This window comes from Nycticebus coucang, chromosome 13, assembly GCF_027406575.1.
Source record: "Nycticebus coucang isolate mNycCou1 chromosome 13, mNycCou1.pri, whole genome shotgun sequence".
Classification (NCBI taxonomy): Eukaryota; Metazoa; Chordata; class Mammalia; order Primates; family Lorisidae; genus Nycticebus; species Nycticebus coucang.
In genome coordinates, this window is record NC_069792.1 from 38066847 (window position 1) to 38092624 (window position 25778).

The 25778-nt window shown below is 38.7% G+C and overlaps 1 protein-coding gene across 10 annotated transcripts in view; it reads left to right on the plus strand.

The window, feature by feature from the left end:
* Positions 1 to 25778, plus strand: part of RALYL (RALY RNA binding protein like) — a 958719-nt gene that overhangs the window by 230398 nt on the left and 702543 nt on the right. The window contains exon 1 of one of the 10 annotated variants that reach the window (XM_053559030.1): positions 18216 to 18236. The exons of the other annotated variants lie outside the window; for them this stretch is intronic. The gene's annotated coding sequence lies outside the window, so the exon portion shown is untranslated. Of the gene's footprint in view, positions 1 to 18215; positions 18237 to 25778 lie in introns of those variants that run through there. 10 annotated transcript variants of the gene reach the window in all.

Below are 25778 nucleotides of genomic sequence, written 5' to 3' on the forward strand. Positions count from 1 at the left end.
AAAAAAGTAGCCGGGTGTTGTGGTGGGTGCCTGTGGTCCCAGCTTCTTGGGAGGCTGAAGCAAGAGAATCACCTAAGCACAGGAGTTGGAGGTTGCTGTGAGCCGTGTGATGCCATGGCACTCTACCGAGGGTGATAAAGCGAGACTCTGTCTCTACAAAAAAAAAAAAAAGAAAGAAAGAAAGAAAATGTGTTTCGACATCAGGTAAACGCAAAAGATGTAAAGTCTCCATCTTTTTTAACGGCTGCATAGTATTCTGTGGTATACATATACCACAGTTTTTTAATCCATTCCTGGGTTGATGGGCATTTGAGTTGCTTCCAGGTCTTGGCAATTGTGGATTCAGCTACAATAATCATTCTGGTGCAAATGTCCTCAGGATATTTCTTAGTGTTTTTATTTCATCTGTGAATTTTGTATTTGATTATACATTTTAAAAGGTGGTCAATTATTTTTTAATTTTACTTAGAATTTACAGAATCTGATGGTACCAAAGGTACCAGCTCTCAGGGTGCATGAATTTCCTTCGGCTACATTGCTGGCCAGTTGGTAATTGCTTTCTTTCTACAATATTCCTACATTATGGCCTACTGCATACTCCTGAATACAGAACACTGTGCCTTTGTGTGGTTATCTCCAATAGTCTCCCATACTGTTAATCTGAAATTTTTTCTCCTTGCAGCTTCCTTTCATTCAAAGATTAACCACTTTGGGGGGTGCTTGATATGGGTCTTCACAACTTTATTAAACCATATGTGTATATAGACCACAGCATTTCTAGAAATACACATTATGCTTATATACTACTACTAATAAAAAACTTTTGGCATTTTTAATACATTGTTTACATTTCAATGTATTTAAGAAAGTAAGGGCGGTGCCTGTGGCTCAAAGGAGTAGGGCACTGGCCCCATATGCCGAAGGTAGTGGGTTCAAACCCAACCCTGGCCAAAACAACTGCAAAAAAAAAGAAAAAAGAAAGAAAGTAAAAGCATTTAAGTTCATGGAAACTGAATGGGATGGGAGAGTGAAAGTTTGCAAGGTGACCTGGAGAAGTTAATTTCACAGCATGTAATAACTTAATTTTAGATAGAGAGATATATGCATGTAAGCCTGATTCTTATGCCCCATGGAGGAAGAGTGGCAGAGAAGGTTGCTCTTTCTACCTTATTAAAGCAAGTTGAATTTGGAGAACTACTTAATTAAGAAAGTTTTATCTAACAACATCTTTTTAAATTTAATTCTTGCTTTTTTTAGTGGAAATGTTATTGGAAAAGCTCTTTTTTTTTTCAATTTCCTATTCCAGTGTTAGTAGTATAAATCCAGTGCTGAGTCCAGAGGGTAAGAGTCCCAATGTTATGGCTTTTGCCTGGTTAGTTTCTATACTCAGGTATTGAGAACCTCTCAAAAACTGAGGCCTTTTCAACAAGTCACTATTTTTTTTTGTTTCATTCACCTTATTTACATTACACCAGGGTAAGTGAAGATTAAGATACTAAAAATGAAAACTAAGGATAGAGAAGATACAGAAATTAAAAATGCCAACAGGAAACACATTTAAAAAAATACCAATAGACAAACTTCTAATAAAATTAAGATAGTTAAAGGACCATATGATATGCTTTCGTGGTTTTCTGTGGGTACCCACCACTTTTATTCTCATTTTATAAATGAGGAAACTGAGGGTTAGATAACTTAAATAATTCCTTCATAGGCACACAAGTAGCAGGTGGGTCAAAACTGGATATTTTTTCTAAATCTGGAATTAGGCTGCTTTTAAAAAACTGGTAGTATAAGCCAGGCACAGTGGCTCATGCCTGTAATCCCAGCACTCTGGGAGGCTGAGGCAGGTGGATTGCCTGAGCTCACAAGTTTGAGACCAGCCTGAGCTAGAGTGAGACCCCATCTCTAAAAACATCCAGGCATTGTGGTGGGTGCTTGTAGTCCCAGCTACTCCAAAGGATGAGGCAAGAGAATTGCCTGAGCTGAGAGTCTGAGGTTGCTGTAAGCTATGACGCCACGGCACTCTACCAGAGGTGACAAAGTGAGACTCTGTCTCAAAAAATAAATGAATAAATGAATGAATGAATAAATAAATAAATAAATGGTAGTGAAATGGAAAGAGAACTGATACCCATCAAATGCAAGCTAGGTAATAAGTAATTTCCTATCATTCAACGCTTATTTATTTCTCATTACAATAGATATTTTCACTTCCATTTTATAGATAATAAAACACAGGTTTGGAAAGGTGAAACAATTTCCCCATTTTGGCCACCTTATAGGCAGCAGAGCTAGTATTTAAGCACTGATCTCTGACTATAAAAATCTATGACTTATACTCTGCAAAAAAAAAATATATATAAAAACCTTTTAGCAGGAAAATATTTGAATAAATTTTTCCATGGAAACTCAAGCTAAGTAAGGTGATGATCACCTACCTATTCCCCCTGTTGTATTATCCCCAGATTTTGCCAGGGGACCGAGAGGGTTGGAAGTGCCCATGCTGCCAAATTGCTTAAAGTCATTCGAGCCTTTTAGAATCTACATTTACCGTGAATTTCACAATCAGACTCATACTAATGCATACATTGGGTAGTTCTCCCAATATAATGGTCTTTGATTCAACAAGTGTTTAGTGAGCACCTCCTGTGTCTCAGAATGTCTTCTAGGTGCTGTGGAGTGCAAAGACCAAATTCCAGGCCTTCACAGAGCCTTCTATTGCTGTTACGCTCATCACTTAGCCTCCGCTGAGTAATTTACTGTGCCGTCTTGATTATATGTGTAATCATTCCATCTTTCACTAGCTTTGATGCCCCCATCAGTTACCAATTGTGTTTTATTCACTTTTATGTTTCCCACAGGCCACCTACACAGCAATACTACCAACGCCTCTCTTCTTTTATACCTTTTTCTAATCACAGGCATATAACATGCAGTTTCATAAAATTCATCCCTTCACTTGAATACATTCCAGCTGAGACATTATTTATAATTTCTCTGTAGCTTTAAATTTTCATCAAATTTCTACTTTTAGAAATGCAATGAGTCATGCAAAAAGTATGAATTGTTTCTTGGTTGTAGGGCATGCTGAGATGGTGTTATAGGTATAAGGCTAAACGGTAACTGCCTTTCTAACTTATGAAAACCCTGACAACTACCTAAAAAACTGTGGGTTTGTGACATTTATTAGAGGACTAGAAGTTGTTTCACTAAGGAAGGGTAAAAGTACTTAGTAATTTTTTAAATATAAAGTACTCTCAAAGTAAACACAAATATTCGTCCATATTTGAGAAAGTGTTATAATGTCTGTATTCCTCTTTGATAGCTAATATGTAAAAGAATAATTATTTAAGAGATTACTGATTTTAAAACACAGATGTATTTGTCATTAAATATCTTAAGATATTTTTTAAAAGTCTAGTGGTGTTGCCAATAACTCACTATGACAAAGTGTTTTTGTGTAGGTCTTTGTATACTTGAGGAAATTGCCATTTCTTTTTAAATAAAATTTTTCATGTGTCCCTTTAAAACAGAGTTTACTGTAGCAACCTAAAAAATTCCCAGAGCAGTGTGCAGGGTTATCATTTACATAATAATAATTTCACCTTTGACTCAACTCAGTAAAAGCCACTCTGATTAAAAAAAGTTTGCTAGAAGTTTCTAGTTGCTCGAAAGCACTTAAACTAAATTTATTCAGCAAATTTATAACTCAACTCTGGGATGCAATACTTCTTCCCTAAGGCCCATCTCAGCATGATTCCCTCTTCAAATAAAATATAAAACCAACTCTGGACTGCATTTATGAGTTTTTGCTGAATGCTTTTGAAATGTGGTGGAATTGAGATTGCATACCGTACACCAAGAAACCTTCTAAGAATACCCTCTTCCAGCTTTTCTTTCTCTCCAGAGTCAGATACACCAACGAGCTCTCCAAACCCAAGCTGGCCTGCCAGGTCTCTCCTCAGTCTCTTTTCAAAATTCAAGCTCTAGTTAATATAGCCTTCACCTAAGCATTCCAAATTGTATTTAAAGTCAGCACATTGTACCCCATAAATGTGTTAATGTATACATGATCTATATGTTTATGACTTAATAAAAAAAAGAAAACAAATTAAAATTAATTTCATGTGAAAAAAAATTCAAGCTCTAGTTTCAAGACTTTCTTATTCCAGTTTGACCCTGTTTTCCCACATTGTGAACCTTTCTTTTTCTGTGGCATTCTATTATTCATTTTTATGCAACTCAATTTAGCCTCTCAAAGGTGCTTCTAATTTTTTACCCGCAGTAAATTTCTAAATGAGTTACAGTCAAGCTGAGCAAACGAATAGTCTCCCTTCAAAGGTGGGGTAGCCAAAATCTTGGGTCTATTTATATTTTGGTATTTGTGACACTGACAATTTAAGGTTTCAATTTACTTTTGGCTAAAGCTTCTTTTGAAATGCCACACCATTAGTACCACACAAGATAGCTCAACTGAAGCAAAGTTACCACCTTTCAGAGGTTTACCACCTTCCAGGGAAAAGCCCTTAGCTTTGTAATGAGTGCTGACTCTTAACAGCCTCCAAGAGTGCTTCCATCTCATACTCATCAAAAACATATACTAGTGTGTAAAATCACAGTAGTAATTTACATTGGAAAATACAGTTTTTGAGAGGGCAAGACCCTTTGTCTGATGTGTCTAGTTTATTTTCTCCATGAGGAAGACCTACAGAGAGAGTCAGATTTTATCCTAGGAAAGTTGTTTGTTATATGTACAATCAGAACAAGGGGGATTTAAATGTCCATTCCTTCCAGGGGTCCTCAAACTTTTTAAACATGGGGCCAGTTCACTGTCCCTCAGGTCGTTGGAGGGCTGGACTATAGTTTAAAAAAAAAACTATGAACAAATTCCTATGCACACTGCACATATCTTATTTTGAAGTAAAAAAAAAAAAAGAAACGGGAACAAATACAATCACACCGCCTCATGTGGCCCGCGGGCCTCAGTTTGAGGACCCCTGCATTCTTTCTAGCAGTATCGAGTACTTAGTCTGAGCCAAGGGCTCTCTGTGCAGGAAACCAGGACTGCAATGATAAATTTGGATCAGCTGCTGGCCTCAAGTTGCTTAGTGTATGGAGGAGACAGCACTGAACTAAGATTTATTTTCAAAAAAATCTAATTGTGAAGGAAAAACAGTGGTTAGTGAGAATGAGTAACTGTTGGGCTAGGAAAGGCTTTTCCAAGGAAGTGAAATGTGAGTTTGTGTGTGTGTGTGTGTGTGTGGTGGGACATGACAGTGGTAAGAAAACAGAGACAACTTTTTCAGGCAGGGGAAGCAGCATGGCCCATGCACAGACTATGGAACTGATGTCATGTATCAGGTTAAGGGGTTAGAATTTTGTTTTGAAGCAAGAGGCATTGATCTTTTCCTGAGATAACCAATATGATGAAAATTGTATTTTAAAATGATGACTATGCTATGGGCTGAGAATATGGTACAGAGTGTGAAGGCGATTCAGTAAGTCTGATTAGGAAGCAATGCAGGAAGTGAAGATAGAACATGATGGTCACTTGACTTGTGATTGTGGAAGTGAAAAGTGTGGAGGATTTCCTCATGTTAATGAGGTCAAATCAATCGTACTTAGAGACCAATTGAAATTGGGAGAGAAGAGTAGTGACAAAAGTGGTTCTAAGGCTATGGACATTAATAACCTGGTAGTAAAATGGGAGTATTGGACGTAGGCTGATAACCAGATTTGAAGGTAAAATATTAAGTTCAGTTTTGTGTCAGTTGCAATTGATTTAGGCTGCATAAAATCTAAATAGTAAAAGTAGTTTAAACCATACAAACTCCCCTACCTCCCACATATAAAGACCAAATAGGTAGTTTCAATGCGGTCTACCCGTTCACTGATATTTTGCTCTTTTATTCACTAATACTCGCTTCTTGCCTCATTACTCCAAAATGGTCAGAATAGACATCACCATCTCATCGAAGGCAAAAGGAAGGGAAGGGAAAGTCTTAACAAGCTATTTTTTCTCTTTTTATACCAAGCAAATATTTACCCCCAAGACTACAGAAAACCTCCTTGTTTGTATGTTTACCTAGTCATAGCGTCTCCTAACTGAAAAGGATGTAAAGTGTTTGAAAAAGAAAAAAGGAATCATCAAGTTGGTTTATTTTTTTTTTTTTTAATTTTTTTATTAAATCATAAGTGTATACAATGATATGATTATGGGGCATCATACACTCACTTCATAAACCATTTGACACATTTTTATCCCAGTGGTTAACATAGCCTTTCCGGCGTTATCTCAGTTACTGTGCCAAAACATTTATATTCTACATTTACCAAGTTTCGCAAATACCCCTGTAATATGCACCACAGGTGTGATCCCACCGATTCCCCTCCCTCTACCCACCCCCCCCTTTCCCACTTCCCCCTATTGTTAAGTTGTAGCTGGGTTATAGCTTTCATGTGAGAGTCCCAAATTAGTTTCATAGTAGGGCTGTGTACATTGGATATTTTTTCTTCCATTCTAGGGATACTTTACTAAGAAGAATATGTTCCAGCTCCATCCATGTAAACATGAAAGAGGTAAAGTCTCCATCTTTCTTTAAGGCTGCATAGTATTCCATGGTATACATATACCACAATTTATTAATCCATTCGTGGATCGATGGGCACTTCGGCTTTTTCCATGACTTAGCAATTATGAATTGGGCTGCAATAAACATTCTGTTACAAATATCTTTGTTATGTTGTGATTTTTGGTCTTCTGGGTATATGCCCAGCAGAGGAATTACAGGATTGAATGGCAGATCTATTTTTAGATCTCTGAGTGTTCTCCATATATCCCTCCAAAAGGAATGTATTAATTTGCATTCCCACCAGCAGTGCAGAAGTGTTCCCTTTTCTCCGCATCCACGCCAACATCTCTGGTCTTGAGATTTTGTGATATAGGCTAGTCTCATTGGAGTTAGATGATATCTCAAAGTAGTTTTGATTTGCATTTCTCTGATGATTAAAGATGATGAGCATTTTTTCATATGTCTGAAGGCCGTGCGCCTGTCTTCTTCAGAGAAGTTTCTCTTCAAATCCCTTGCCCAGCCTGCGATGGGATCCCTTGTTTTTTTCTTGCTGATGCGTTTGAGTTCTCTGTGGATTCTGGTTATTAAACCTTTGTCAGAGTTATACCCTGCAAATATCTTCTCCCATTCTGAGGGCTGTCTGCTTGCTCTGCTTACTGTGTTCTTAGCTGTGCAGAAGCTTTTTAGTTTGATCAAGTCCCAGTAGTGTATTTTTGAAGCTGCTTCAATTGCCCGGGGGGTTCTCCTCATGAAATACTCACCCAGACCAATTTCTTCAAGGGTTTTCCCTGCATTCTCCTCTAGTATTTTTATAGTTTCATGTCTTAAGTTTAAATCTTTAATCCAATGAGAGTCTATCTTGGTTAATGGTGAAAGGTGTGGGTCTAATTTCAGTCTTCTGCAGGTTGCCAGCCAGTTCACCCAGCACCATTTGTTAAATAGGGAATCTTTTCCCCACTGAATGTTTTTAATTGGCTTGTCAAAAATCAAATAGCGGTAAGTAGCTGGATTCATCTCTTGGTTCTCTATTCTATTCCAGATATCTACTTCTCTGTTTTTGTGCCAATACCATGCTGTTTTGATCACTATCGATTTGTAGTAAAGTCTGAGGTCTGGTAGTGTGATTCCTCCTGTTTTGTTTTTATTTCTGAGTAATGTCTTGGCTATTCGAGGTTTTTTCTGATTCCATATAAAACGAAGTAATGTTTTTTCAAGATCTTTAAAATATGACAGTGGAGCTTTAATAGGGAGTGCGTTGAAAGTATATATTGCTTTGGGTAGTATGGACATTTTGATAATGTTGATTCTTCCTAGCCATGAGCATGGTATGTTTTTCCATTTGTTAACATTTTCAGCTATTTCTTTTCTTAGAGTTTCATAGTTCTCTTTATAGAGATCTTTCACGTCTTTTGTTAGGTAAATTCCCAAATATTTCATCTTCTTTGGCACTACTGTGAATGGGATAGAGTCCTTAACTGCTTTTTCAATTTGACTGTTGTTGGTGTATATAAAGGCTACTGATTTATGAATGTTGATTTTGTAACCTGAGACGCTGCTGTATTCCTTGATCACTTCTAGGAGTTTTGTAGTAGAGTCCCTAGTGTTTTCCAGATACACAATCATATCATCTGCGAAGAGCGAGAGTTTGATCTCTTCTGACCCTATATGGATACCCTTGATCGCCTTTTCTTCCCTAATTGCGGTGGCTAAAACTTCCATTACAATGTTGAAAAGCAATGGAGACAATGGGCAGCCTTGTCTGGTTCCTGATCTGAGTGGAAATGATTCCAATTTAACTCCATTCAATATGATATTGGCTGTGGGTTTGCTGTAGATAGCCTCTATCAGTTTAAGAAAAGTCCCTTCTAGACCAATTTTCTTGAGTGTTCTGATCATGAAGGGATGCTGGATATTATCAAAAGCTTTTTCTGCATCAATTGAGAGAATCATATGGTCTTTGTTTTTTAATTTGTTTATGTGCTGAATTACATTTATAGATTTACGTATATTGAACCAGCCTTGAGACCCTGGGATAAAACCAACTTGGTCATGATGTATAATTTGTTTGATGTGTTGCTGGATTCTGTTTGTTAGGATCTTGTTGAATATTTTTGCATCAATATTCATTAGTGATATTGGTCTATAATTTTCTTTTCTTGTTGGGTCTTTTCCTGGTTTGGGGATCAGGGTGATATTTGCTTCATAGAACGTGTTGGGTAGTCTTCCTTCTTTTTCTACATTTTGGAACAGGTTGAGTAATATAGGTACTAATTCCTCTTTAAAGGTTTGGTAGAATTCTGACGTGAAACCATCTGGTCCTGGGCTTTTCTTTTTAGGGAGGTTTTGTATAGTTGATGCTATTTCTGAACTTGATATGGGTCTGTTCAACATTTCCACTTGATTCTGGTTAAGTCTTGGAAGGTGGCGTGCTTCCAAGTATCGGTCTATTTCCTTCAGATTTTCATATTTCTGAGAATAAAGTTTCTTGTAATATTCATTAAGGATTTTTTGGATTTCTGATGAGTCTGTGGTTATTTTGTCTTTGTTGTTTCTGATTGATGATATTAGAGATTTTACACTTTTTTTCCTGATTAGGTTGGCCAGAGGTTTATCTATTTTATTGACCTTTTCAAAAAACCAGCTTTTTGATTTATTGATCTGTTGTATTATTCTTTTGTTTTCAATTTCATTTAATTCTGCTCTAATTTTGGTTATTTCTTTTCTTCTACTGGGTTTGGGGTTGGAATGTTCTTCCTTTTCCAGTTGCGTGAGATGTCCCATTAAGTTGTTAACTTCCTCTCTTTCCGTTCTCTTGAGGAAGGCTTGCAGTGCTATAAATTTCCCTCTTAGAACTGCCTTTGCAGTGTCCCAGAGGTTCTGATAGCTTGTGTCTTCATTGTCATTTTGTTCCAAAAAATTGGTGATTTCTTTCTTAATCTCATCTCTGACCCAGCTATCATTCAGCATAAGGTTATTTAACTTCCATGTTTTTGTATGGGTATGCAGATTCCTGTTGTTACTCAATTCAAGTTTTATTCCATGATGGTCCGAGAAGATGCACGGAATAATTTCTATTCCTTTAAATTTACTGAGGTTAGACTTGTGACCTAAAATGTGATCAATTTTGGAGTAAGTTCCGTGGGCTGATGAGAAGTATGTGTATTCAGTTTTGTTGGGATGAAATGTTCTGTAGATGTCTGCTAAATCTAAATATTGGATGGTTAGGTTTAAATCTAAGATTTCTTTGCTCAGCTTCTTTCTGGAGGATCGATCCAACACTGCCAAGGGAGTGTTGAAATCTCCAACAATTATGGAGCTGGAGGAAATCAAGTTACTCATGTCTGTTAGAGTTTCTCTTATAAATTGAGGTGCATTCTGGTTGGGTGCATAGATATTAATAATTGAGATCTCGTCATATTGAGTATTACCCTTAACAAATATGAAGTGACCATTCTTGTCCTTCCTTACTTTTGATGGTTTAAAGCCTACTGTATCTGCAAATAAAATTGCAACACCTGCTTTTTTCTGATTACCATTTGCCTGAAATATGGATGACCATCCTTTCACCCTGAGTCTGTATTTGTCTTTTAAGTTGAGATGTGACTCTTGTATGCAACAAATATCTGGCTTAAGTTTTTGTATCCAGTCAGCTAACCTATGCCTCTTTAGAGGACAGTTTAAGCCATTCACATTGATGGAGAGTAAGGATAAGTCTGGTGGAATTTTGGGTATCGAGTTTTTCAAAGGTCCAGTGGACATTTTTAATCCTTTCGCCAGTGTGGAAGTTGGAGTTTGATCCGAAGTTTCTGAGTGAGTTTACTTTTGTGGTATAGGATTGGGTTGGTCATTGTGGAGGATAGGTCTGAGAACATCCTGAAGAGCTGGTTTACTTATGGCAAATTTTTTCAACATATGAATGTCATTGAAGTATTTAATTTCTCCATCATAGATGAAACTCAGTTTAGCTGGATACAAGATCCTGGGTTGAAAGTTTTTTTGCTTTAGGAGATTAAAAGTTGATGACCAGCCTCTTCTTGCTTGAAAAGTTTCAGCAGAGAGATCTGCAGTTATTCTAATATTCTTACCTTTGTACGTTATAGTTTTCTTTCGCCGGGCTGCTTTGAGAATCTTCTCTTTCATGTTAACTTTAGTGAAGCTAATTATGATATGTCTGGGAGATGGCTTTTTGGGGTTGAATCGTGCTGGGGTTCTGAAGCTGTCTGCTATCTGAATTTCAGATTCTCTAGGCATGTCTGGAAAATTTTCTTTCATAATTTCATGTAGAAGGGCCTCTGTGCCCTTGGCTGCCACGTCATCAGCCTCCGAAATTCCTATAACCCTTATGTTATGTTTTTTCGAATTATCTGAGAGCTCTCTGAGTGAGTGATCCGTTTTTGCTCTCCATTTCTCTTCCTCTTTGAGAGATTGGGAGCGTTCGAAGACTTTATCTTCAATGTCAGAAATCCTTTCTTCTGCTTGCTCCATTCTGTTACTGAGGGATTCTACTGTATTTTTCATATCTTTGAGGGCTGTAAGTTCTTGTTTCAGTGTGTCTAAGTCTTTGGTGGTTTTGTCTTTAAATTCGTTAAATTCTTGAGACAGTTTTTGAATTTCTCCACGAATTCCTAATTCCATTTTATTAATCTTGTCTGCAAACCAAATTCTGAATTCGACTTCTGACATCTCAGCCAGTTGTTTATGAATGGGATCTTCAATCACATCTGCCGTATCTTTTCTTGGGGGGGTTGATCTATTCTGGTTATTCATGTTACCAGAGTTTTTCCGCTGATTCCGCCCCATGGTTTACTCCCTTTGGTTTTTCCCCTGGGGTTTTATCGAGGGCCTGTACAGTGTTGTGGCCTGAGAAACTGGGGCCCTGTCTGGTGTGGTGGAGCAAAGTGGTTCTGTCTTGTTTTCAGCTGGTTTCTATTCTATCCTATTGCAACTTCTACTCTGGCTTGAAGTCTCAGCTGTGTGGAAAAATCAGCAATTAAGTCACCCCGCCTGCCCACCTCTGGCCCCAGTTGGAAAAGGAGAATCAAACCTTCCTACAATCGCACACCCAGGGCACCACCTGAAAAGTCCTCAGTCTATTAGCCCAGTTCAAAAGGTCCGAATCAACTGTCTCAATCGGCACTTGTCTCAGGTGGAAGGGTTCAAGAGGTCTCTGGGAACTGGATCACAGGGGCCTGGTGACTCCTCTGAGACAGCTCACCCCAGTGCAGCGTGGAATCAGGAGTAGCCACCCCGCAAACAGAGCAGTCTGGGAAGGTTGACGTCTCCTTCCCCACTTTGCCCCTCCGTCGGACCCAGTCACTGGTATCTCTGCAGATGGCTAACCCAGTTGCCTGCAGTGAACAGACACTCCAGGGGTTTGCACCTGCCTGAATCGCGAGGAAGTCTGCCAGGCCCCCGCAGACTGCCGCTATCTAGCAGGAGGAGATGGGGCCTGACATCTTTGAGTGTTTGATGCAGGTGATGGGAAGGAGGTGTTCACTCAGGCTTAGCCCCGTCCCTGATGGATGCTGCTAACAGAACAGAACAGAACAGACAACTTTGTGAGGTTCTGTCTCTGTTCCTGTCATCGCCTACAGGAGACGGGCTGTTTTGAGTTCAAATGTCTTTGCTGCTGGAGAATTGCGTCTGAACACCTCTCTGGGTCGGCCCCGCCCTGGAGGCTTCTGGGTTTGTGAGTCGTGACACAGGTGGCCTCCTCTGGTTGCCCAGGGAGACAGGGGGTGTGGCCTCAGAATATCCAGAAGCGAGCGTTCTGCCGTTAAAGAAAAAACGGCTGTTGATCTACCTCCAGGGAACTGCTGCTCTGGTGTGGGCACTCAGGCGACCCTTTTCTCCTCTGTCCCGCGCCCCAGAGTCAGCACTGAGCGGCCGCAGTTTGTGCTGGGTCCACACCCCTTAAGAGATCCCCCAAGAATCAGAACTCTTGGGGGATGGGCGCCCAGACCCGGATTGGGAGTGGGGCGGGGGGAAGCTAGAGTTTCATTCAGTTTCACGCAATACTACGGACCGGGGAGGGCTCCTGCACTGCACCGCAGGGAAGTGCCGCCAAGGCTTGATTTCCCCTCAGCGGAGTGCCCTCTCCTCGCTCACGTATCCCAGAGTCAGCGCTGACCTGACGCAGCTCCGGCACTGTGCACTCCCCTCGAGAAATCACCCAAGGAGCCGAACTCCGGAGGGATAGGCCCTCAGACCCCGAGTGAGAGTAGGGGCTCTCAGCTCTCAGCGGGGAGGCCAGAGTCTTATTCAGTCTTGTGCCCGGGGAGGGCTCCTGCACTGCACCGCAGGGAAGTGCCGCCAAGGCTTGATTTCCCCTCAGCGGAGTGCCCTCTCCTCGCTCACGTATCCCAGAGTCAGCGCTGACCTGACGCAGCTCAGGCACTGTGCACTCCCCTCGAGAAATCACCCAAGGAGCTGAACTCCTGGGGGATAGGCCCTCAGACCCCGAGTGAGAGTAGGGGTTCTCAGCTCTCAGCGGGGAGGCCAGAGTCTGATTCAGTCTTGGGCCCCGTATGCCCGGGGAGGGTTGGTGCACTGCACCGCAGGGAAGTGCCGCGAGGCGTGACTCCCCCTCAGCCCGGTGCCCTCTCCTCACTCGGCGCGCCTCAGAGTCAATGCTGACCAGACGCAACTCGGGGACTGTCCACTCCCCTTGAGAAATCACCCAAGGATCCGAAGTCCTGGGGGACAGGCCTCCAGACCTCAGTGGGCGGGAGGGGAGCGCCGGGGATTCAGGGTTGCCGGCAAAGGATTCCCAAAGTTTTATTCAGCCCTATGTCCGGCAGGAGAACGCCACGGCACCCCAGTAGGGGAGGTAGGTCCAGTTTTTAGAAGGTCTCTCCCGTGGAGTGTAGTGGGAGGGGCTTTAATTTCTGCCCACTTGTTCAATTGTGGGGCTACAGAGCCGGTCTCATGGGGGAGGGGGACTCCCGTCCGCTTGGTGGTGGATTTTGTACCTTTTGTTTGCGTCCTTGTGATCACAACTTGCCTCAGCGGTGTTGATGTGCGTTCTTCAGCCTTCTCTCTTGGTGAGGCTCAAGTCCACCAGGATACTTACTAAATTCCTGTCCCTTAACTCTCCTTCTGGACGGGAGCCTTTGTTGAAAGCTGGCTTCAGTCCGCCATCTTGTCTCTCAGTCCATCAAGTTGGTTTAGAACAGTGTTTCTCAACTCTATTAGGCACCAGCACTTGGTTACTAATCTTAAGTGAACTTTACAGACGATATAATTTACCTATACTCATAACCTAACAAGAAAAGAATACTTATTTTATCCTAAAATAGGAAAGTAAAATTATGTGTATATGTTTGAGCCAATTCAAACTGATGTAATTAGATACTTGCAACCATATATATGACAGAATTATGGAGTAAACAGTGTTTACAGCAATATATGGAATCACAGTTCAAACACAGCAGCACTGACGCAGACAGATAACATGTTTTCTGTGTTGATGCCACAAACAGAATGAGTGCAGTTGCTATCACTTTTTCTGAAATATTAAACAACTCTTGGTTCACATTGTATATAAAGCAAACTATAATTTTTCGTGATTAATATGTTAATTGCAATCTAGTGCACATCGAAAAGCAATGTGAAAAGCAGGATAATTCTTTGATATTCACTTATCCATTTTTGTACCTGACATTGTACAAAGATACGATGTGGACTACACTAACCAATTTCAGTAATGCCCCCCATCATTATGACAAGCAATTTTCCAGGAAGAAAAGTATAATGACACATTATAGATCAGAATAGAAATATCAGACCAACTGAAGGCAAAGAGAGATTGATTCTCCTGATTTCGAATGGCATCTACAGCATCTACAGCTGTTACAGACATTCACTACAAAGTTAATTAAAGGTTACCTTGAACTAATTTCTCATTATGTATTAAGCCATAAAGGTAAAGAGTACAATGAATTCTATCCAGAATAACACTAATTTTAAGGGTAAAATTTCCTTGGGAAATCTTGCCCAGTATTTTAGGCACTGGGGAAATACAGTAATTCCAACGTGATTTAAAAAATAGCTGTGTAATATATCTTTTCAAGACCTCTAACAACATACGTAGTTTTATGTTCGATACTGTAAAAAGTGCCTCATCAATTTAGTATGTTTTCTTTTAAATAATTGGTTTCTATATTTTACCATCTGATACTAACCAACCAGACTTTAAGTTTTGCTTATTATTCCTTCTACTTTAAATTCCTGTATTTTTTTTTGCTCATGGCTATTTGCCCCTTAAAAATCAAGTAAAAAGTAGTTAATCTTGCAAATAGTTTACTGATTTATCTAAGAAAAATTTAATTGGTAAATATTGATTTCAATAAAGTTTATGTTTTACCTTTTTTCTCTGCTACATGAAGGAACTACACATTTTTCTTTATGATCTCCATCTACATGAACAACAAAGGCAAAATTACTTTGAAGAAAACATTAGTATTCTTAGCAGCCATTCAAATTGCTTTCTTCATTAAAGGTAAATTAGAATTATTGTACTAAGTTGAACAATGTCAAGTAGGAAATAGAAATAGTTGTTGATGAGTGAATTAAATGTGATGAGTTATATTTTGCTGATTGTACATAATTTTGAATTTTTTAGTGAAGACATTGGCATGCCAAGTCTTAAAATTTCTTAATTTCACTTAAAAATTCAATTTAGGTAAGAAATGGTAATTTCATTAATTTATATAGCAAAAATGAAACATTTTAGGCTCTGTATTTAATAATGGAATTTGGAGGATTCCCCCAAACCTTAGCTTTTAGGCAAGAAGATAAAATTGTGTTTGTGTGTGTGTGCACATGTGCATGTGCCCTAAAATAATACAAAAGCCTACTCTGAATACATGAAACTGTGCTTTTTATTGATGTGAGGTTTCAGATAAGGAGATTATAAAGGTATGATTGATTAGTAAAAGATGAAAAAAGAGATTAGTGAATGATGGATTAGGAGGTGATGAGCACTGTTTTGAGCTGGCAAGGGCTTGAAAGAAATGACGGATATATGAAGCCTAGAATACTGACGTGATATTGCACACTGAGAAAAATAGGGAGAAAATAAAGGCACTACTGAAGTGGACATGCAAGAAGAATGGCTTTGCTGCATTGCTGAAACGACTTTAATGAGAAAGTGACAATTGCTTAGATACAAATAAGAATGTTGACCAGAATGAAGATGTTGTTGAATTAATGTCCTAGAATTGGATGATAAAAATGCAAGAACTCTGTAGTCATTCTTTAGGTAAGAGGGCAGTATTTATAAAAACTGTATGTAAGGTCATTTATAGCCTTTTTAGAGAAGGCACAGTTAAAGATCTAGGACACATGCAAGGTCTGACAATTAAGTTTACAAACTCATCCTACAAAAACCGCTACTACTTTATTGCTGAATGTCACTATGGTCACCTTTGAAATATTTCCCTTGGATTTGCTTTCCATGATGCCAGGACCTAGTCCATCCTTGAAAGCAATTTTGGAACTCTTTCTAGAATGGCCATCAGTGCTGTCATATTATCCTTAAAGTCCTGAATGTCATTAAAATGTCTTCCTTTCAATATTTTCTTTATCTTTGGGTAACAAAAAAAAGTCACTGAGGGCCAGATGAGATGAGTAGGGAGGGTGTTTCAGTACAATTATTTGTTTACTGGTTAAAAACTCCCACAGACAGTGCCAGTGAGCTGGTGCATGGTTATGATGCAAGAGCCATAAGTTATTGGCCAAGATTTTTGGTTAAGATTTTCCTAACTATTTCTCTACTGATGTTCTCCTATGCTTCTCACAGTCAGCTGATGATTTTGACACACAATTAGAATTTTTCAATGTTTTTGTCAGTTCTTTCGTTACTGGCTGCCTTGACCTTTTTTAATTAGTGATGCTTTCTCTCCTTCAGAAAAACATTTAATCCATTTGTACATTGCTATTTTCTTCCTGCTGTTATCCCCAAATACTTGGAATAACCTGGTCAATGTATTACTTACCCTCTTGCCAAGTTTAAGAAGAAATTCAATGTTTTCTTGTTGCTCTGATTCAAGCTGTGATACTCTCACAAAAACACGCAACAATGTATGTCACTCAGCAAGGCAACGCCACACATTGCCATGAACACAGCAGTGGGATGTTGATGTAAGAAGGTTACAAAACCTCACTGAGTTTTTTGTACACTGCTGCCAATGTAAGTGCACAGGGGCAAGTTCACACACTTAATTGTCAAACTGCATATATGAAATTGTTGAATTAGTTTAAGCATCTTATGACAAAGGAATAGGTGATTAGATGATTAGGTTCTGTCAAATGTGTGTATATATACACACATACATCTATATCTATATCTATACCTATCTGTCTATATACAGGAATAAATAGAACATAGTAACCCAAAGTGAAAAGTTATATAGACATGCACACACACACTATTTAACCATATTAATCAATTTTATTAAATTTGAATTAGAGAAAATATTATTTCTTCCCGTTATTTCACAGCATGTAACCCTTATTTTCTTTCCTTTGGGAATGGGTAGGGCCTAGGGTTCTCTGAACTATAAGATACTCGAAGTATTTTGAGGCGTGGTTTTAAAATGGCAGACAAAACTTTCCACAATTTACTGATATTTTCTTGTGGGTTTCTATTTGAAGCAGCATAAATCACATTTGTTCAATTAAATATACTCTTTACAATATACTCTTGTGAAGTGAATAGAGTGAAGGATTGATGATTTACTTGTGATTCAAATATAAATTCATGAAAGGAAAGTAAGAAAACATTTCTTCTGTTTATAATCTACTTATTTTACATATATGTGTAATATTTAAATTTTTCATATCTATATCCTCAGGAATGCTTGCTATTATTTTACTTTAAAATAAAAGTATGTTAGTCAACTTATAATTATTTTTGTACATTTTCTTTCTTTTTTTTTTTGAGACAGAGCCTCAAGCTGTCACCCTGGGTAGAGTGCCGTGGCATCACAGCTCACAGCAACCTCCAACTCCTGGGCTCAAGTGATTCTCCTGCCTCTGCCTCCCAAGTAGCTGGGACCACAGGCACCCACCACAACGTTCAGTTATTTTTTTGGTTGCAGCTGTCATTGTTGTTTGGTAGGACAAGGCTGGATTCCAACCTGCCAGCTCAGGTGTATATGGCTGGAGCCTTAGCTGTTCGAGCCACAGGCACTGAGCCATTTTTTTACATTTTCATATTTTGTCTAATCAATTTGATAATACTTATTTTTCTAAAAATATCATGCTTCTCTAGTTTGTATATAATAAACTGACACTTTTAGAACCTGAGTTAACTTCTGCAATAACAAGGTATGCTCTAAAAGAAAAATAAACAGTCCCAAACTTTCTAAAATTTAGTGTTTCCAAATAAATTCTCTACTAAATATTGTAGTTTTACATGTGTCCCTACCAGACCCACACTGTACATACTGTATCCACTCATCACATATGGCTATTAAGGTTTAAATTAATGAAATTAAATGCAATTAAAGATAGTGTGTGTTCATCTCTTGCTATGGAGCACAAGAGTGTTACTTGAATTTTGTTTAAACTTTTTAGAGATTACCTGACTTAGCTAATGCTAGAATTTTGAAATCCCAGATCTTTGTCAACCATGAAGAAATACTGAGAACCTCTCAGGTAAGCACATATGCTTGGCACTAAATGTGAACATTTTGTATTAACCCAGTAAATGTTGTTTTGAATCTTATAAGAGTTGTATCCACTTAAAAACTTCCTACTTGTACAAGACATTGAGGTATTCAAAATTTTTCTAGTGGGAGACACTGAAAAGTTCAAGAAGTTCTAATGAGCTATTCATTGCAATGAAAATTGAAGGATAATAAATAAGGCAGTACAGTAAGCATTCCTTCCTTTTTTAATTTATTTATTTTTATTGTTAAATCATAGCTGTGTACATTAGTGCAATCAAGGGGTACAATGTGCTGGTTTCATATACTGTTCAACGTAGCCTTCATGGCATTTTCTTAGTTGCTATATGTAGGCATTTGTATTCTGCATTTAGTAAGTTTCACCTGTACCCATTCTAAGATGCACCATAGGTGTGGACCCATCCATTACCCTCCCTCCACCTTTACCTCCCCCATCCCTTCCCCTTCCTTGGCCCTTTCCCCATATTCTTGTGCTATAGTTGGGTTATAGCCTTCATGTGAAAGCTATAATTTAGCTTCATAGAAGAGCTGAGTACGTTGGATACTTTTTCCTCCATTCCTGAGATACTTTGCTAAGAAGAATATATTCCAGCTCCATCCATGTAAACATGAAAGAGGTAAAGTCTCCATCTTTCTTTAAGGCTGTATAATATTCCTTGTTATACATGCACCACAATTTGCTAGTCCATTTGTGGGTTGATGGGCACTTAGGCTTCTTCCATGAATTTAGCAATTACAAATTGGGCTGCAATAAACATTCTGGTACAGATGTCTTTGTTATATTGTGATTTTTGATCTTCTGGGTATAAACCTAGTAAAGGAATAATAGGATCGAATGGCAGGTCTATTTTTAGGTTTCTAAGTGTTCTCCAAACATCCTTCCAGAAGGAACATATTAGTGTGCATTCCCACTAGCAGTGTAGAAATGTGCCTTTTTCTCCACATCCATTCCAATATCTCTGGTTTGGGGATTTTGTTATGTGGGCTACTCTTACTGGGGTTAGGTGATATCTCAAAGTAGTTTTGATTTGCATTTCTCTGATGAATAAGGATGATGAGCTTTTTTTTGTGTGTTTGTAGATCGTGCGTCTATCTTCTTTAGAGAAGTTTCTCTTCAAGTCCCTTGCTCACCCTGAGATGGGGTCACGTGTTCTTTTCTTGCTAATCCATTTGAGTTCTCTGTAGATTCTGGTTATTAAACCTTCATCGGTGGCATAACCTACAAATATTTTCTACCATTCTGAGGGCTGTCTGCTTGCTTTACTTACTATGTTTTTGGCTGTGCAGAAGCTTTTCAGTTTGATCAGGTCCCAGTAGTGTATTTTTGATACTGTTTCAATTGCCTGGGGAGTCCTCCTCATAAAATATTCACCCAGGCCAATTCCTTCAAGAATTTTCCCTGAATTTTCTTCAAGTATTTTTATAGTTTCATGTCTTAAGTTTAAAGCATCCCTTCATGATCAGAACACTTAAGAAAATTGGTATAGAAGGGACATTTCTTAAACTAATAGAGGCCATCTACAACAAACCCACAGACAATATCATATTGAATGGAGTTAAATTGAAATCATTTCCACTTAGATCAGGAACCAGGCAAGGTTGCCCATTGTCTCCATTGCTCTTTAACATTGTAATGAAAGTTTTAGCCATTGCAATTAGGGAAGAAAAGGCAATCAAGGGTATCCACATAGGGTCAGAAGAGATCAAACTTTCACTCTTCACAGATGATATGATCATATATCTGGAAAACACTAGGGATTCTACTACAGAACTTTTAGAAGTGATCAAGGAATACAGCAATGTCTCAGGCTACAAAAACAACACCCATAAATCTGTAGCCTTTATATATACCAACAATAACCAAGCTGAAAAAACAATCAAGTACTCTATTCCTTTCACAGTAGTGCCAAAGAAGATGAAATATTTGGGAGTATACCTAACAAAGGACGTGAAAGATCTCTACAAAGAGAACTATGAAACTTTAAGAAAAGAAATAGCTGAAGATGTTAACAAATGGAAAAACATAACATGCTTATGGCTGAGAAGAATCAATATTGTTAAAATGTCTATACTGCCCAAAGCAATATATAATTTTAATGCAATTCCTATTAAAGCTCCATTGTCATATTTTAAAGATCTCAAAAGATCTTCGTTTTATATGGAATTAGAAAAAAACTTGAATAGCCAAAACATTACTGAGCAATAAAAACAAAGCTGGAGGAATCATGCTACTCGACCTGAGACTGTACTATAAATTGATAGTGATCAAAAGTGCATGGTACTGGCACAAAAACAGAGAATTAGATGTCTGGAACAGAATAGAGAACCATGAGATGAATCCAGCTATTTACCGTTATTTGATCTTTGACAAGCCAATTAAAAACATTCAGTGGGGAAAAGATTCCCAATTTAACAAATGTGCTGGGTAAACTGGCTGCAACCTGTAGAGGACTGAAACTGGACCCACACCTTTCACCATTAACTAAGATAGACTCTCACTGAATAAAAGATTTAAACTTAGGAAAAGTAAGCATTCCTTCTTAATGTTGACTACAAATAACAAAGAGGAAGCAGAGGGCACAAAGATGAGACAAATAACAAATTTTAGTTGGATATAAAGACATGTTTCCTGGTGTGGAAAGTAATTGCACTTTGGAAGGATTTATTGAGTAAGGTTGTGGGGGTTTTGGAAATTTTTTTAAAAATAGAATACTTTTTGATCTCTCTGGGGAGGTATGTGATACGCCTGCAGCCTTGAGCGTGGGGATGAATTAGATTCATTGCTGTGGTTTTCTCAAATTAACAATTCTATGAATCTGGAGAGGACAATAAAATTGGATAATTTTCATTGTGTTTTCCAGGGAGTCAGGTTTCCAGACTACTTCTTCTAGCAGTGAATCAAGACTAAAATATTACTTTACATTCAACAACTTTTCAAATGCAGAAAAGAAAAAAAAAAGATGGAGTGCTTGGTACTTTGCCATTTTAAGAATTAGTGTGTCTTGAGATAGATTAGTATTTTCTCTTCTATAGTAAGAAAGAGATGATCAGGTAGTACAATTAGAAAATCTTGAATTCCTTTTATGCCACTGAGTCTGTGCAATATTGTATTTATGATGATTTGAAAATATATATGAAATAATGATTTGTGCCTTTAGTCTTAATAAAATTAATTTGATGGGTGATAAACTCCATTTGCCACATTGTATGAGAATGTGCTCCCAGGAATACCCAAGTTTTGTATTTCAGCTATCTGAATTTGTGCCACCCTTCCAGTATTGAAGTCTGTGGCTGTGCTTGAAATGAGGCAGCAGGCACCCAGGTCAGAGCAATAGACAACGAGGAATTTGGGAAGTGGCCTAAATACACTCACTAGGGAAGCATTAGAAGAAATCGGACAGACAGGAAACTGGAACAACAGAGCTAAGCTGTTGTGGAGGGCGAGGTGGCTGTGTTGGAGCTACAGAGTCTAGTCACATATCATTCACGTCAAAGAAGAAATCCAAAGCTGTAACTCATCTGTTAAGCCTATGGCTGGATTTAAAAAACATTCAATGATGCAATTCTTATCCAGATTTAAAATGGGAAGCTGAGTCATGCACAAAAGGCAGAATCTGGGTGAAGCAAGAATCAAAAGCTGGAGGCAGAGGGCATGCTAGACATTCAGAACACTGTGAGAAGAGTCAACCAAACAACAAAGAAAATTCTGAAAACTTACTAGGAGGAGAACACTCCAGAGGCAGACTGGTCAGTGTCTTTGTGAGCCTTCACTAGCAATAACATCCTTTTTATAGGCAGCTTCATGTTGCAGAGCAAGCCCCTGTTTTAGTGGTCAAACACAGGTTTATTCTCAAGTTTACTCTCATATATACTGGTTGTGTGACATTGAGCAAGATGCTAAATCTCTGTTTCCTCATTGTTGAAATTCTAATAATTCTTATTTTCCTAGTTATAGTTTTCTTTCTTTCTTTCTTTCTTTCTTTCTTTCTTTCTTTCTTTCTTTCTTTCTTTCTTTCTTTCTTTCTTTCTTTCTTTCATTTTGAGATAAGAGTCTCCCTTTGTCACTCTGGGTAGAGTGCTATGGCATCAAAGCTCACAGCAGCCTCAAACTCTTGGGCTCAGGTTACCCCCCTACCTCAGCCTCCCAAGTAGCTGGGACTACAGGTGCCTGCCACAATGCCCGTCTAGTTTTTTAAATATTTAGTAGAGATGGGATCTCACTCTTGCTCAGGCTGGTCTCCATTTCCTGAGCTCAGGCAATCTACCTACCTTGGCCTCCCAGAGTGCTGGGATTATAGACATAAGCCACCACGCCTCGCCCAGGTTGTGGTATTTCAAAACTGAACAATTCTTATGCCTGATATATAGTAGAAAATCAACAAATAGTAGCCACTATTATTTGGTTAACTTTTCAGTGAGTGGAAGAGTGTCTTTAGTATTTATTTAGTCTTCATTCCTTCAGTAAACATCTATTAAATATGTGCAGAATGCCAGAGAGTGCTAGATACAGAGGGTATGATTAGGAGTAGCTGATCAGTTGTTAAATTGCCTTACCATGGTTAAATTATCTTTAGAACATGAATCACTAGCAATACAAAGCATGATACTACCTACAGATGCGACCTATAGAGAAGGAAGTCCCGAGACTGGATAGGGGTACAGAGAGGAATAGCATGTGAGTTGGGCAATTGTCCCTATTGGGATCATAATGTTTTCAGATGTTTCAGCATCTAACTTGTCCCTAACTTTTCCCTCTAAAGGGATATCTTTGTCTTTGAGAATAGCACTGTGGCTAGTTCCACAGGATTTGAGGAGATGCTCAAGGCTTTCTTGTAAATAAATAATAATTATATCAGAGTTTGAGTAGAAAAACAGAAGAACCATAGTGAATGATTTAGTCTAAGGGAATTATTATTAAGATTCAACCTTATGCGATTGTAGGAAACACTGGGGGAATAAAACATGGGAAAGTCTGAAAGTGGGAGGGGGTGATTGAAGGATCAGAAAAAGAACACCCATTAAGTAAGGACCAGGAAGAGGAGTTGCTGAAGAAGTTCTGCGGAAAGCTGGTAGTTCTGCTTCTGGTGGAGGATGTGAAGGCACTGTAGGTGCGCTGAGCAGGTGAAAGCAGAGCAAAGACACAGCAAGGACAAGCTTGGACCCAGGAGGACAAAGTGGGACTGAAGAGAATAAGCAGGGACCCCTGAGGAAGGAAATGGAAGCCATATCTGTGTGTCTGTGTCTCGCTTCCTCCAACCTCAGGGATCTTGGTCATCAGCAGAAAGAGTGAGTGCCCTTCCCCAGGGATCTGCAGGCACAGCAGGCCCAGGACTCAGACTCTGAAGTGGGTGGGGAGAAGGGTAAGTTTGGATGAACTACCAGTTTGGCTATTTTCTCATGCAGCAAGGCAAACCTTCAGGTCAAGGATAATGGGAATGAAATGCAGTGGGCTCTGGGACTTTTCACAACCCCGTGAAGGTAAGGAGTTATGTTCTCTCTCGCTGCTTTCCAAAAAAGTACATCTTTTTTATTTATTTATTTTTTTTATGATGAACCCAACACAATGCCGCACAGAAAAGGGAATTTTAGGGAATTTAGTTTTCATCTTAGCTAGGTTGACATAGTGCAGAACCACCCTGAGGAGAGAGAAGAGATCTGGTATTATTATTCTTGCAGGCCAGCTCTGTGCATGGTGATTCCATTTAGCCCTTTCTGCACTGGCAATTCTCAGGAGGAGGTCTGTGGAGGGGTTGGAAAGGGTAGAATCAAGTGAATGAAAAAGGCAACCCAGAATCAGCTGGAGAGCATTTTCTAGCTGATCAACTGTGCTTCTGTTCCTTCATCTCCCCGAACCCTTTGATTTTGATTATGGTTTATTTAGAGCAGCAGTTCTCAACTTGTGGGTTGTGACCCCTTTGGGGGCTGAACGACCCTTTCACAGGGTCGCCTCAGACCATCATGTATATCAGATATTTACATTACAATTCGTAATAGTAGTAAAGTTACAGTTATGAAGTAGCAACGAAAATAATTTTATGGTTGGGGGTCACCACAACATGATGAACTGTAGTAAATGGTCACAGCATTAGGAAGGTTGAGAACCACTGATTTAGAGGATAAGAACTCACCTTGCTGCTGATAAAGGCCTATAGCATAGAAAGATACCAATACTGGTGTGTACATGCTCTTTCCAAAGTGTATCTATACGGAATAAAGCTGAGAACCACTGTTTTTTATTTTATGCTAGTTTTTGTATGTTTGTTTTTTACTAATGGACTCTTGACTTCTTAAAGCAGGGGTCCTCAAACTTTTTAAATAGGGGGCCAGTTCACTGTCCCTCAGACCGTTGGAGGGCCAGACTATAGTTTAAAAAGAAAACCAAAACTATGAACAAATTCCTATGCACACTGCACATATCTTATTTTGAAGTAAAAAAACAAGATGGCAACAAATACAATCATACCGCCTCATGTGGCCTGCGGGCCGCAGTTTGAGGACCTCTGTCTTAAAGACAGGAATAGAGTCTTATTAACTCTCAGCTCTCAAACTCAGATGCCTTTAAAGGCCAGAGAGAAAATAGAAGTCCAGAAGATTGAGGGGCTGAGGGCTACAGCCAGAGCAGGTATTCCCTAACCTAAAGGAGTGGAGGGTGTGGTTGGGGACCTAAATACACCATCAACCCCCACTTCTGATAATATTGTGGAGGTTGCCCTTTTCCTATATAAAGTTTGCTTTTAATATTAGAAATATTAGAGTCACTCAGTGTGACTTATTTTTTTTTTTTCTTTTGTTGCAGTTTGGTCAGGGCCGAGTTCAAACCCGCCACCCTCAGTGGCGGCACTCACTGAGGCACAAGTGCTGCCCACTCAGTGTGACTTATATTAGGGAATCAATTACTGTGGATTGCTACTTTGTTATAGGTAACAAACCAGAAGTGATAACCACCAATGGCATATAGTTGGTGCTTTGGAACTCTTCATTGATGAATAAATAAATAAGTAAATAGATAAATAATTCTTGCCTTTTATTATTTACCTGTTCTCTCTTAGTGGTAAATTGCCTACTATTCAGTGATGTAAAATGATTGTCTATTTGGGAGTTAGAGACATGTGTGACACATCTTATATGTTACATAAGTTTCCACTAGTTTTTTTTTTACATTTTGAAAACACAGATATTTCACTGATATAGTCATCTAATATCTCCCTCATTTCTGTTTAAAAACTGTTTTTCCTTTTCAAATTGTATTAATGATCTATACCTCAGTCCTCATCTCTAGATTAAACAGATTTACAGTGTTTCAAAATTAATATAGGTCATGAAAGTCACTATACTGCTTATAATCTATAAACTATTTTTAAAAGAAATTTATGTTGGTGATTACAAGTCAATTTATGTAAAAAATAAAAGGATAAAAAATTGAACAATTAAAAAGAAGTTACAAGCAGCAAACCCCACCACTGACAATGTCTAGAAAATTAAATATATTTTATCAAATCAGTGAGGTACA